Source organism: Halichoeres trimaculatus, unplaced genomic scaffold (assembly GCF_033239565.1).
Source record: "Halichoeres trimaculatus isolate MK-OKI-2021-1 unplaced genomic scaffold, fHalTri1.1 fHalTri1_scaffold_1, whole genome shotgun sequence".
Taxonomy (NCBI): domain Eukaryota; kingdom Metazoa; phylum Chordata; class Actinopteri; order Labriformes; family Labridae; genus Halichoeres; species Halichoeres trimaculatus.
In genome coordinates this window covers 7,161,457-7,175,919 of record NW_027437179.1, presented here as the reverse complement: position 1 = coordinate 7,175,919, position 14,463 = coordinate 7,161,457, and the positions used below count along the sequence as shown (strand labels likewise).

The window sequence follows — 14,463 nt, the reverse complement described above, 5'->3', positions numbered from 1 at the left end:
GTCTTTGTTGAATTTATTTCCACTTCTACTTCAGCTCACAAATCAATACATCCAGCCCTAATGAGCCTAAAAAAAACAGATGAGGAATGAAATGTCTGCTTGTTGAAAGCAGCAGTAGCACTATATTACAGCAAATGTGCCTGTGTAACAATCAGCCAAGCCCCAGCAGCTGTCAGTCCAATCATAGCAAGGATTAGTATAATTAACATTCTCTGGACCCAGCGTTTTTCACTCCAGTATAAAGTTTTAATGATGACAGATGAATGGGGCTGTGGGGAATTATTCTTTGCTCTTGTTCTCTTCTAAACCCTCCATCTGGAAACACGCTTAATCTGGGTTGAAATTACCTGAGGTCTATTCTCTGTCATTTCCAACGTGAAGCTAAGCAGGCAGAGTCGCACACCAACAGCCAATGTGGAGACATCCCAGTAGCTGCAGAGGGAATGGCAGGAATCCTGGATAGCAATGTGGGCAAACGCAATCCAGGCATGCTGTAATGAACTGGCAGGGGGGTGCAGCCAAGCCAATTAAATGATATGAGCCTGACAATAAGCGGTTTTCATTACATGACCTCCAGAAACCCACTGCAACCAAATTTAATCATCCCACAATGCAGTGGTTATAAGAAACCTTCATGCCTTGACACATTTTAAAAACAGATTACATTTCCCATTACAAGTTTCAACTTTCAATTCTGAAGATGGTTTTTGTCAGGGTTAAGGTGCAAGAACTAAAGAGTCTTTCTTACTTTCTATAGCCCAGCTCAGCTCATTGCACAGGGTGGGAGTCGAGAGAATGCAGCTGTGCTTCAAATGTGTGAAAAACCAATAAATGGGATTTTTTTCATATTTCGTCTGTTAGGTTGCTGTGCTGCTTTTCTGTGCCGGTCCCTTTGGGTGGAAGAAAAGAAGCCTCCATCGAACGCTCTGTATAGCAGCCTGTCTCGAGCCAATTTTGTGTTTTCATCTCAGTTCCTGTGTCAATTACAATCTGTAGTCGTTAAACCAAGCTGGCTAATGGCATTAACCTTCTTCCCCGAGCGATACATCACAGCTAAAGGAGACAGGCGAAATTAAAGAGGGGGGAGGCAGGTGTGGGCTCTCCACAGCAGCACTGGAATCTCACAGGGAAGGATCTCATGAGTGTGAATCTTAGGAACAAGCTGAATGGAACGTGACTAATTGTATGTGTACTTCTGTGGAAATCTGCTTTAAATATTCTTCTTCTTTCAAGTCAACTTCAAGCAGTGTTGCCAAGTCCACCTACTATAAGTCCTTAGAGGCATAAAAAATATATTGATACAGCAATATATCGCTACACTTTAACCGGTAATAAAATATTGATAATTCAACTCTTAATATCTTTATTTTTGTTAAAAATAAAATTCATATTTCAGGTGAGTTGGAAGTACACAACATCTTACGCAGCTCCACTGCAGTAGGTGGCACTGAAGAGCTACTCCGCTCCACTTGATGATGTGGGTTTTGATGCCGTAAACATCAATGTTTTCTCTTTATATCTAAGTGTTACGGATTAGCCCATCCGGGTCCAGAACATAACAGAAAAAAAAACATATAGCTAACCCCTAACCTGAAGTGTACCAGTGATCCAAGACAGCTAGAGAAAGAATGGACTGGTTTTCACGCAGAAACAACCGAAAGCAGGATAAGCTCACCCACACGTCCTTCGGCCGGGCACCTGGCGAGGATTGCTCCGGTCGGCGTCGAGTCGAATGGCGGACTCTGTCGTAGCTATGAGCGGCGAACCCAGTCTGTATAGCGGTGAGCGGCGAACCCAGTCGGCTTTTTCTCAGTTCAGTTTTTATATATTGGTTGGGGTTCAACAAAAAGGAAAAGAAATGTTGGTTTTTCTCGATTGGCAGCTGTGTTGCATCCACAGGCGTCTGTCCGTCGGCGTCTTCCAAGATCCTCCCAGCCGCAGCCCATTTCACCTAATGGCTCATGAGGTCTTACAAAAAAAGGAGACAGGCGTCCACTTCTGGCGCACCTCAAACATGATGCCTTCAAGTCCATCAGAAAACACAGTTATGCCACCACAGCTTAACCCACTTTATTTCCATCGTGAAAACCAGTCCAAAATAAATGAGAAAACAAAAGAAACCCCAAAAAGAAGAAAACGAAAGAAGAGGATCCATCTAGCCTTACATTCCTAACATTCCTCCCCCCTTAACAAAAAAAACAAAAAACCCAACCTTCTTCTGTTTTTTTTTTCTCTTTTCGTACATTTTTTTTTTTTTCCACAAATTTAAATTGACATTTTAATTTTAAAACAAGACAGTTATATCCCACTTTCAATTTGGGCTGCCCTTACTCCCATATAGGACTTCGCAAAGGAACTGTCTCCGTTCATTGATTTCGTTGCTTCCCCTTTAAGCACGACAATCAACAAAACATGCTAAATATTCAAAATACTCAATATCGTCTCTCAACCCCTTGACAGGGCATCTGCTATTACATTGTCTCTACCAGGTACATGCCTAACAGCCAGACTGTAAGGCTGAAGAATAAGGCTCCACCTGAACACTCTCTGACTGGAGGTCTTGAACTTTGCCAGAAAAGTAAGTGGGTTATGATCTGTCAGTACCTCAAGGTTTCCACTTGCACTTGAGATATAAACTTCAAAATGTTGAACCGCGAGAACCAAGGCCAGTGCCTCCTTCTCTATTGTTGAGTACCGTTTTTGATGCCGGTTCAGTTTCCTTGAGAAATATGCTACAGGCCTGTCGATTCCTGACCCATCAGTCTGTAGTAAGACCGCTCCTACCCCTACATCACATGCATCAACTGCCAGCTTAAACGGAGCAGAGAAGTCGGGTGCCGCTAGCACTGGTTCACTTGCTAAAATGGCTTTAACCATTTCAAGAGCCTTTTGACAGTCTGCTGACCAGCTATACTTTACCCCTTTCTTCAACAAGTTGGTAAGAGGTGCAGTCACAGCAGCAAAGTTTGGAACAAAACGTCGGTAGAAGCCACACATCCCTAAGAGGCGCATAAGCTGAGGCTTAGTTTTTGGCGCAGGGAGGTCCAAAATGGCCTGAACCTTGGCTGTCCTTGGCCTCACAGAACCTTGGCCCACCTGGTGGCCCAAATAGGTGACCTGCCCCTTTCCAATCTCACATTTAGGTAAGTTTATCACCAGGCCTGCCTCCTCAAGGCGCTCGAACAGCATTCTCAGATGTTTCATGTGATCTGACCAGGACGAACTAAAACAAACAACATCATCAAGATATGTCACTGTGTTCTGCAAACCTGAAGTCACCAGATTCATTAACCTTTGAAATGTGGCAGGCGCATTTTTCATGCCAAACGGGAGAACCTGACAACAGTACAAACACTCCGGTGTAACAAAAGCAGACACTTCTTTGGCACGTTCAGTCAAAGGTACTTGCCAATAGCCTTTTAACAAGTCAAACTTAGACACATACTGAGCACTGCCAATCTTGTCAATACAGTCCTCCAGGCGAGGTATGGGATATGCATCAGTTTTTGTCACATTATTTACCTTACGCTAATCAATGCATGGACGCACAGACAAATCAGGCTTCGGGACAGGAACCAAAGGAGAGCTCCATTCACTGGAGCCTTGCTCAATCACCCCGATTTCCTCCATGTATGTCAACTCTGGTTTCACTTGAGCCCGCTTTTGCGGATTAATTCGATACGGATGTTGCTTTATTGGAGTTGCCACTCCCGTGTCCACATCATGTGTTATCAAGTCTGTAAGGCCAGGGGTGTCTTTGAAGAGAGCCTTAAACTCACTCACCAACTGCAAAACCTCTTCCTGCTGTTCAATGGCGAGATGAGTCAAGGATTCCTGGAGGCTGGCTAAAGCTGCTGAGTTCTTGAGCCTAGCTGTCACGGGTTCCACCGAAACTACCTCATCCTCCTCAGTCTCATCCTCTTCCACTACCATACCGACCACTGTGAAAGTATCACGGGCAAAGTATGGCTTTAAAAGGTTTACATGGCACAGACGCGATTTCAGTCTGCGGTCCGGTGTCTCCACTACATAGTTACATTCACCCACAGCCTTAATAATCTTGTATGGACCATAAAACTTCACACCCAGCTTCTCTGCTCCCATCGGCAACAGCACCAAAACCTGGTCTCCTGGCTTAAAGGTGCGTCTTACGGCCTTTCTGTCATATTGAGCCTTCATTTTACCTTTGGTCGCTGTCAAGTTTTCCCTGGCCAACTCACAAGCTGAACGCAACCTGTCCTGAAAAGATGCAACATAGTGCAACAAACCCCCTTGGCCCTCTCCTGCTGACTGCAACAGCTGTTCTTTGACCATCTTCAGTGGTCCACGTACCTGATGGCCATAAACAAGCTCAAAAGGACTAAAACCTGTAGCTTCATTCACAGAGTCCCTGATGGCAAACAAAAGAAATGGCATGGCAACATCCCAGTCGCCTGCATGGCTCACAGAGTAAGTCTTAATCATAGATTTCAGAGTTTGGTGGTAACGCTCAATGGCCCCTTGTGACTGAGGATGATAAGCCGATGACATTACTTGCTTAATCCCAAGATTATGCATTACGTCCTGAAACATTCCAGATGTGAAATTAGACCCACGATCATGCTGAACTTCCCGTGGTAGACCTACACGGGAGAAGAAATGAAGCAGCGACTCAACAATAGCCTTGGTTTTGATTGATCGTAAAGGCACAGCTTCTGGAAACCTGGTGGCAGTATCCATAATAGTCAAGAGATACTCATTACCTTTCTTCGTTTTCGGTAAAGGCCCAACACAGTCAATGAGCACTTTGGAAAATGGTTCTTCCATTACTGGCACAGGACAGAGAGGAGCCACTGGGATCGTTTGATTTGGCTTGCCCGTGACCTGGCAAGCATGACAACTCCGACAATACTGCACAACATCTTTATGCATGCGTGGCCAGTAAAAATGTCTTCCAACCTTCTCATGAGTTTTACGGATGCCTAAATGGCCTGCCATAGATACCTCATGAGCTAAACGCAAAACTTCATTTTGGCAGCTTTTTGGCAACACAATCTGAGTCATAACAGCCCAGGATTCATCTGCCGGACGGTCACGCGGACGCCACTTCCTCAACAACACTCCATCTTGATGAAAGAAACCTTCGGCTACTCCTTTAAGGTCCTCCGCAGAACCAGCTGTGGCTTTCAAGGAAGCAATTGAGGGGTCCTTTTCCTGCTCAGATATGAGAGCTTCACGCGAAAACTGAGAAGGAGACACTTCAGCTAGCTTGGCAAAAAAGGTATCTGCCAAACAGTCAGAGGACCCATGGTCCTCAGCAATGTTACCCTCCACACTATGTTTGGATTGAGAGCGTGTTACCACACAGGCGGTAAAAACCTCCGGGTGCTCTCTCTCAAGTGCCACCGTCTCTGGAACCTCACAGGGGGTCTCACATACAACTGGGGTCACACATACCCGAGTACCAGCCAAGTCATTTCCCAATACAAAAGCTACACCTTCAATGGGCAACTCAGGTACCACACCTACTACAACAGGGCCATTCACAATGTTAGACTGCAAAAACACCTGATACAAGGGAGCACTGACAAAACCATCACCTACTCCTTTTACTGGGGTGGATGCATTCAGAAAGGTTGCAGGAGGAAAATCCAAAATGCCCTTCAGCAGCAAAGACCGATTAGCACCTGTGTCCCTTAAAATGTTAATTGGGACCCTTTCCCCCGAAGCGGAACAGGAAACAGCACCTCTGGATACGAATCCTTCAAATCCTTCAGATACCGGACAGATTGAGCCTCTCAGATCACCTGCTCCTATATCAGCAGCTTGAGTTGGAGCCCCAATTAATCCCACAATTTTTGCATCCCCCTGTTTTCTTTTCAGAATCAGGCAATTGGACTTCACATGACCAGGCTTTTTACAGTAATGACAAATAATGTCATTCTTCTGAAAGGATGGCCTCTCATATCTTTTACTCGGCACTGAAGAGGATGCCAAAGAGGTTACAGGTTTTGTCACGCTGACCTCTGCAGGCCTATCTGGAACCCTCTCTCTACCAGGCTTTACTTTGAGTTGCACATCTCTATGTGTAAGCTCATAGGAATCTGCTGCCATAGCAGCTTTCCTCAAGTCAGTAACTCCTAACTCGTTTAGATGTAGTTCAATATGTCGCGGCACACTGGATTTAAACTGTTCCGCCAGCATCAGCTGACGAAGATCCTGGAAGTCATACGTTTTAGTGCTTGAAAGCCACCGGTCAAACACCACTTCCTGCTGTCTAGCCAAATCAAGAAAAGTGTCACCAGGTTTTTTTCGCAGTGATCTAAAAGTCTGCCTGTACGCCTCAGGTACCACTTCGTATGCAGCCAAGACCACTTTCCTAACCATGTCATAGTCCCTGCTGTCATTAATGCCCAATGCTGCATAGGCCTCTTGTGCTTTACCCTCTAACACGCTTTGGATTAATAAGGTCCATTTGTCCTGTGGCCAATCAAGATCAATGGCAATTTTTTCAAAAGCCTCAAAGAAAGACCCCACATCATCACGATTAAACTTAGGCATAAGTCTCAGACAGCTAGTAATATCAAAACGAGCCTCATGTTTACGCTGCAAGGTGTTATTGTTAGCTTTCAGCTTCTCTTGCTCCAATGTCAGTTTAGCTAACTCAAGTTGAAGCACCCTTTCTCTTTCCTCAGCCTTTGCTTTCTCCCTGGCTAATTCAAGCTGAAGTTCCTGCTCTCTCTCCCTCTCCTGTATCGGGTCATTCAGGCGAAGCACTTTAATCAAAATCTCGACAAGATCAAGCTTTTTGACATCAGGGCCAATATCAACTTCAAAGTAATGAGCAACTGCAACTAAATCCTCCTTTTTGAGCTTACGCAAATCAGAGCGCCCAAAATCGCTCTCGCAGAAATCCTCCAACTTAAAGGTGCTCATTTTTAAGGTCAGTTTCACCAATATGGTCCAAGCAAAAGGGAACCCGAAAACAGAATTACCCCTCTAGCAGCAATACTTAAACAAAAACCTTAACCAATTGACCAAGGGTTAGTATATTGACCAAAGCCGACACTCAAGAGCCCGTAATATTACACAAAACCACTGATACACTGGAATTAGGACAGATCATAGAAACGAACTTACGAAATGCAAATCAAATCAGCTATGAAAGCCGCCAAACCGTCAAAACATCAAGTCCAACTATCCCGTCAGTACACACGTTTTTCCCAATAGTTAGATTTAACAAATATACGCAAACATTGTATTACTGAGAAATTAGCACCGTGCAGCTAACCTGCCCGTAGCCGACATGCCAAGCAGTAAACCTAACGACACATCGCTTTTCCCGAGCTGAATACAACTCCCCGTGCTTTTCTCACAAAACAATGTTTGGACGTAAATATCCTGTTTTAATACCGAACGTCATTAACCTAGTTACTATCCCGGACGAGCCCCCATTTGTTACGGATTAGCCCATCCGGGTCCAGAACATAACAGAAAAAAAAACATATAGCTAACCCCTAACCTGAAGTGTACCAGTGATCCAAGACAGCTAGAGAAAGAATGGACTGGTTTTCACGCAGAAACAACCGAAAGCAGGATAAGCTCACCCACACGTCCTTCGGCCGGGCACCTGGCGAGGATTGCTCCGGTCGGCGTCGAGTCGAATGGCGGACTCTGTCGTAGCTATGAGCGGCGAACCCAGTCTGTATAGCGGTGAGCGGCGAACCCAGTCGGCTTTTTCTCAGTTCAGTTTTTATATATTGGTTGGGGTTCAACAAAAAGGAAAAGAAATGTTGGTTTTTCTCGATTGGCAGCTGTGTTGCATCCACAGGCGTCTGTCCGTCGGCGTCTTCCAAGATCCTCCCAGCCGCAGCCCATTTCACCTAATGGCTCATGAGGTCTTACAAAAAAAGGAGACAGGCGTCCACTTCTGGCGCACCTCAAACATGATGCCTTCAAGTCCATCAGAAAACACAGTTATGCCACCACAGCTTAACCCACTTTATTTCCATCGTGAAAACCAGTCCAAAATAAATGAGAAAACAAAAGAAACCCCAAAAAGAAGAAAACGAAAGAAGAGGATCCATCTAGCCTTACATTCCTAACATTAGTCAGTTAGTTTAAAAACACTACAAGTTTAATTTTTACAGTGTAGTACACTGATAAAATAATAATCACAGTCATGTTTTTGCAATATACAATTTTTTCTGAGTAACATTGGTTACACCAAGTGACATTTATTAGTTTCACCAACTGACCACGTCTTCCACCCAATAACTTTTTTGCAGCATTGGTTTAAAGCAGTGGTCCCCAAACTATGGCCCAGAGGCCGGATACAGCCCACCTCCACATTTTGCCCCACCCTCTGAACAATACCAGAGGTGCATTATGATTTTATTATATTTCTTTTTTTTTTCAGTCTGGCCACGTGATCGAGACGTACACATAGAACATAACTTTTTATTCCACCCTTCTGCAGTTTGTGCCCTATTTGAAAAAAAAAAATCCTGTTATACAACCATACTGGTAGTAAAATGTATTGTGCTGGTAGGTGTTGTATCACTTGGTTCAGTTTCTTAGCCTGCTTGCTTTCTGGTTTTCAGAGTGAAGTTAATGAAAGAGAGCTGCAAACAGTGATGTCTACAAGAAAGTTAATATTTCATGGTCTTTTTTTCTGTGAAAAACTTAAAAAGGGTTATTTAGTTGTTATTTATTTTATAAATAGTGTTATATATTTCTTACTTACTCTTGCCAATACTTAGCCCTATAAGTCACCTTGAGGTTGCTTTTCTGTAAAGTTCTTTTCTTTAGTGTAGCTGCTTATTTGGGCTTGCTTTGCTGTCTGTATGATCCTCACCTGTTTCTCTTCCAGTGCTCCACAACAATGAGAAACCCAAATGTGACAACACATACTTAAGTTTCTATTTCTCTTCTCTACATGTGCTCCTCTCACTCTCTTTGCTTGCGCACACTCTGTCCCTTCCCCTCCCCTCTGTGAGACACTCATATAACCACATGAAGGCATAAATGCTATATATCTCAAAGCTGAAATATGAATATGACTGATGGATTAGCTGCGTATGTTAAGAAAAGAATCAACATTAGCAATACAAGCCGCTTATCTACTTGGCACTGGTTTGATACCATATTTTGCAGCATTACACACCTACAGTTTGCCCTTTTCCACGACCTGTCCACACCCACATTTGCTGGTTACCACCTGCACCCACACTCACACGCAAATCAACACCTAAGAGTCAGTGACAATAATGTTTTTTTATTATTAATTTGGTTTGATTTAGTAATTGATTTGCTTTTTTAAATTATTTTGAAACTATAAAAATATGTTAAAGTTTTAATGTTTTATTGTTAATTTGCTTCTTAACGCATCATGTGTTTGTGTTTTCTTCACAAAGTTTAGAAAATGAAGTTATTCAAACTAGAATATTTTCTCTGCGTTTACTATCACATTTACTGCAAACAAAAAATATTCTTTAAATATTATACATTTATAATGTTATTTTGTTCTTTTGTTTACACAGTGTGGTAGGTCGCCTGTTTGGCTTCTTTTCTGAGCGCTGGTCTCTTGTTTCTATCCCGACATCTGGCAGCACTGACCTGAAGTGGCACTGTGAAAGAACAGAATAAATATTTGATAATCCGTAAATAGTTGCACTACAAAAATATAATCTTTGTGTCTTCAAAATTAGCATTAAACAAAGAATACATACTAAAGGGAACAACTGTGCTTTCGAAAACTTCTAAGTGTTCAGAATAAAAACTCAAAGAGCACGGAGAGTTTCTCATACACGTCTTGTTTTGGAACAAATCTGTTTTTTTTTTTTTTCTTTTCAATCTTTGAATAGATACTTCTGGCAAAACCAACATCAGACAGCTTCACAGGAGACATTGGCTGCATGGTGTTACAAATTATTATTCCACCATTGTGATTGTGGGCTTTTTCTTTCTCACACTCTAGCTTCAACTGCAGTTAGGATCCAAAAAGCTTTTCTCATACCCATTTCAGAATGCGTCCCTTTTTGATCTTTTAACCTCTTGAGACCAAAGATTTTGTCTGGTGTGCACTTTTTATTTCTGCTTTGCTATTTGCATTAGGTAAGACCTCAAAGTATTGTAACTTAACTTGTTATTTTACACAGGAAGTGTTATTTTACATAATAACACTGGTTTCATTCAGAAAATTTGGATACAATTTTTTATTTTTTTCTATTTCACTTTGGGAGCTGCTGTAGAAGTCTTTCCCGCCATCTTGTTTTCACTGAGCACTGCTAATGTGACCCAATGAAAAATAACACTGTGAGTACATCATTTAATCAAGAACAATGGATGCAAAGTGAATGTATGAATTGGTTTGATGTGTTTTTTTCCAACTTGTATGACATTGTTTTAAATTAATTGCAGTAAATGCAGACAAATTATCAGCAAAGGCTTTCCCTGCAACCAGATCTTCAAGGTGCTTTGTGTGCAGATTTGAAACTTTTCCTTTTTTATTTAACATATCTCTTTCTCATGGAAGAAAAAAAAATACTTGATTTAATTCTCACTGTTTGATTCAGCCTTCTTTGCACAGGTTTCAGAGAGTTGGTTTAAACACACACTAACCCTTCAGACACACTAACACACAGCCTGTCTTCCAGAGATATAGCGGGGGAAGCTCTCAGTTATTCTCATAAAGGATAAAAATAAAAACAATTTAATTTTCACAAAGACTGATGAGAGTCATCGAAGGTCAGAACTTTAATATCCATCGCAGACATACAAGGCATGTAATAATCTCTACAGCACAACTCATGGGTTCTTTACTCGAACTTCAAAACGATTCCTGAAATTAACCTCAAATCAAATTAGTTGTGAAAGACAATGAGAGCAGGTGGAGGGAGATTTATACAGAGCAGTGGTAAATGGACCATTTGATGCCAGGCGTGTGCAATATTAGCCCCTCACGGCCTCAATTTGCCATCTACATGATGGAATAAAAATGAACTCTCAGTCTTATTGGAAGATACTCTCATTTTCTCTGTAAAGAGGGAACTTAACAGGAATATGGGCAGCCTGCCAGCAGGAGCACAGGTGTGTGTGTGTGTATATGTGTGTGTGTGTGTGTGGAGCTGTAAGAGTGAGTGTAAACTAGAGGTGTAGGGGAAAGTCAGAGGAGAAGCAGCACTCAAGCTGAACTCTGTGGTTCAGGGCCAAACAAATATGTGCATTGAGTGAGAGACTCCTGCTCTCTGGTCCTGCTGCGTACAGCAGAGACCACTTCAGGTGCTCTCCTGCAGGTCTGATTGGCTCTTTCAGTGTAGCGGAACTCCAGTGCAGCTGAGTCTCTTACAGACGGAGTACTGAGGTGAACAGAGAGGCAGACCGACTGAGGTAAACCCCTCAGATAACCCTGACTGGGTAAACCATTCCAATAACCCAGGGTTGACTTATGATCTACCATGATAAGAAAAAGTAATGTCACAAATCCATGTCACAGTTGATTGTTAACCTTTGAGAGCCCCAGCAATGACAACCCAATAACTTTTGTTCCTGCAACAGAGGGAATGCGTTTACGTCACTTTCCCTCGAGGACACGCCCACTTCAGTCAGACTGAGTGGCAAAACAAACTTCACTTGGCATTGTGGAGAGCGGCAGTAAACATGACGAGACCGGGAAAAATGTGGAATATGACATGAAATTGAGAAGAGTTGGACTCGACACTAGCCACGTTTACATGGACCAAAATCTTCCGCTTGCATTCGGTTTATTTGCTCAAACGGAAAGAATGTAACCTTTGTGTACACCTCATTCTGAAAGAAAAGTGCCAATCGAATGCCGATCTGAATGGACATTTAATCGGTTTCACAGGGGTGGAATACTCCGTTCCCCAAACTGATTGAGGTATCATGTATCCACTCAAACAGAAAGTTGTCAGGGTACATTCCTTCAACGCATGCTCAGATATGACGTAAGACGCAACTAAAGACGTTCCTCAACTTTAAAAATGGTGGCGAGCCGTCATCACTGGACTGCTGCAGAAAGTTTGTTTTTGATCCAAACTTTGCAAGAAATGAACAGAATTTCGAGACCGGACGGACGAAAAACTCACAATACGGAGTATTGCAACACCGTGATAAACAAACTGTCGTCCTCCAGCTTTGATAAATCTCGTGATGTTTACGTTTTTCTGCGCATGCCCAATTGACTACTCTGTTTTATTATAGCGGCGCATGTAGACCAGAGATTGGAATATTCCTTTCCATGTTTACTATTGTTTTCGGAAAAGTCATTCAAAAGTTTCCATTCGGAAAGACGAAAAACTCCTCATGTAACCGTGGCTACTGATTTGTTAAATCTACCAAAGAACCAGGGGTCCACGAACATCAACATGTGGCCAGAAATCCTTTCCTGACATTTATTTGTACCTGATTTCAACACCAGGAAAATACACAATGTAACGCCTGAAAGCTACAAAAGCCTCTATATGATTCAATTTACAGTATACAGTGTATTGACCCAAGTGAATACACGTGTTATATTTTTGTACTTTTGGTATTTAACATAGATTGTATTGTCCAGAGACCTATAGTCTCTGCAATAATATTTAAGTATAGTTGATACTTTGTAAAACACAGCTACAACTGTTTGTTATTTGGAAAACTGGGTTAGTCCCGATTTTAATTAGTTAACAAACCATGTCGAGCACAAGGTTCATAATGACACAAAGACAAAAATGTTTCAGTTATTAAAATTTGGAGACTTCCTAATCTAAGGCATGATTTAACCCCAAAATACTGCATAAATTATCGTTAACTGACACAAAATGGGAACCACAATTCCAGCTATCGTTGCCTGGATTTATTCTGAAAATTGCCGCTATCCATCAGTTTCGCCATCAGCTCTGATTGCTTTTCAAACATGTTTGTTCAGTAAATTGTGTAACAGCTCTTCCCCATTTTTGATTTTGTTTTAGAGTTTTGGACGGTTTTAAGCCAACGCTGCCACTCATCTCCCTCTTTCTGCCACTTAGTGGGCGTTACCACAGTGACATCCGCTTGCTGTGACATCACGTGCATACTCTATCCCTTTTTTTTGATCTCCACAAATAATGGGATCAGGCTAAGAAATCAATAAAAATAGAAATGGTACCCAACCCTAACTAAAATAGTAACACAATTGCATTTTCATGGGATGTGGTTCACCTTAGCACTTCTTTTGGTCAAACAAAGCCCGTGGACGTCATCATGCATCTATAAAGATGGCTTGTTTCTGACGATACGGCCCCAAACTGACACTGACAAAATGAAAAATGGCTCATGTATTCTCTAGATTAGACAATGAAAATCCATCCCATGCAAGATACTAAATGGTGAAACTGGGATGGAATCTCACTGTCAGATTCTCAATCAAGCAGAACCAAAAAAGGGCATTTGGTCTGTGTTAATAAATCCATCATCACAATCATTTTTTGTGTTTCTCTGCTGTGATAACCTAAAGAACATGTTTCTGCTCTGGGAAGGTTTACAGCCCACGGAGAAGAAGCAGCAGAGGATCCCTACCTGATGTGAGGGACACACAGGACACTACAGCCTCTTTTTAATGTCAAGTGGATTTCTATTGATCCCTTGGCCTATAGGCTCAGCACGTGACACCAGGCCAGGAAGGAAAAACTCAATCTGCATTTAAATCCAGCATACAGTAGGATTATTGCACATGATTCCCAGCCAGTGTTCCCCCTACCATTGTATAGGGGGGCAGCCCGCTGTGTCTGGCAGTCAAGTTGATTTTATTTTCACATAGCACCGCATCACAGCCGAAGTTAGAGTTGCCGCTCTTATAAATGAGGTTTGATTTATTCATTTTACAGTCTAAATAGCATTCATGTGAATTTATCTAATTGACATGATGGCACTTCATTTGTACACCGTCACATTTACATTTCTCCTTATGTTGGTAACACTTGGTTGTAAAACCTTCCTCAGTTACAGTTCGGTTTGTCTCGGTATAGCACGCATTTTATGGCGTTTCCACTGACTAATCCCGTGACAGATCCCCAAATAACTGAGATGAGCCATACCACTTTTTGTGACCTGTTGGGGTGTCAGACTAAACCAATCCAACCCCAGAAGGTGAAGCTTCAACACTGCAGACTGTTGATTGGTCAAAAGAATCGTCACAGTCAGCGGCTGTATTTCTCCTCATAGATCACAGCATTCTCTGAAACAAAGCTTGATTGCACTTTGTAACATAGAGCCACATGCCAATCACAAAGAAGACAAATCCCTGGATTTTTTCCATCGTTGCTCTTTGTTTACTAAGTCATGTTTTTCTTCTTTGTTGGATTAATTAGCAGGGTACACTGTGTTGAGCTCAAAGACTGTACATGGAGTGGACAGCATGGCTCCACCATTTACCATTGTATGGTTTTGAAGCCACAATTCCCCTGTCACAGGCGCAGCCATTGGTAGCGGTTGTGCAGCCAA

The 14,463-nt window shown here is 42.4% G+C and overlaps 1 protein-coding gene across 3 annotated transcripts in view; it reads right to left on the bottom strand.

Moving 5' to 3' along the window:
- iqsec1b (IQ motif and Sec7 domain ArfGEF 1b) overlaps positions 1 to 14,463 on the bottom strand; it is a 363,229-nt gene that overhangs the window by 283,157 nt on the left and 65,609 nt on the right. The window lies entirely within an intron of this gene.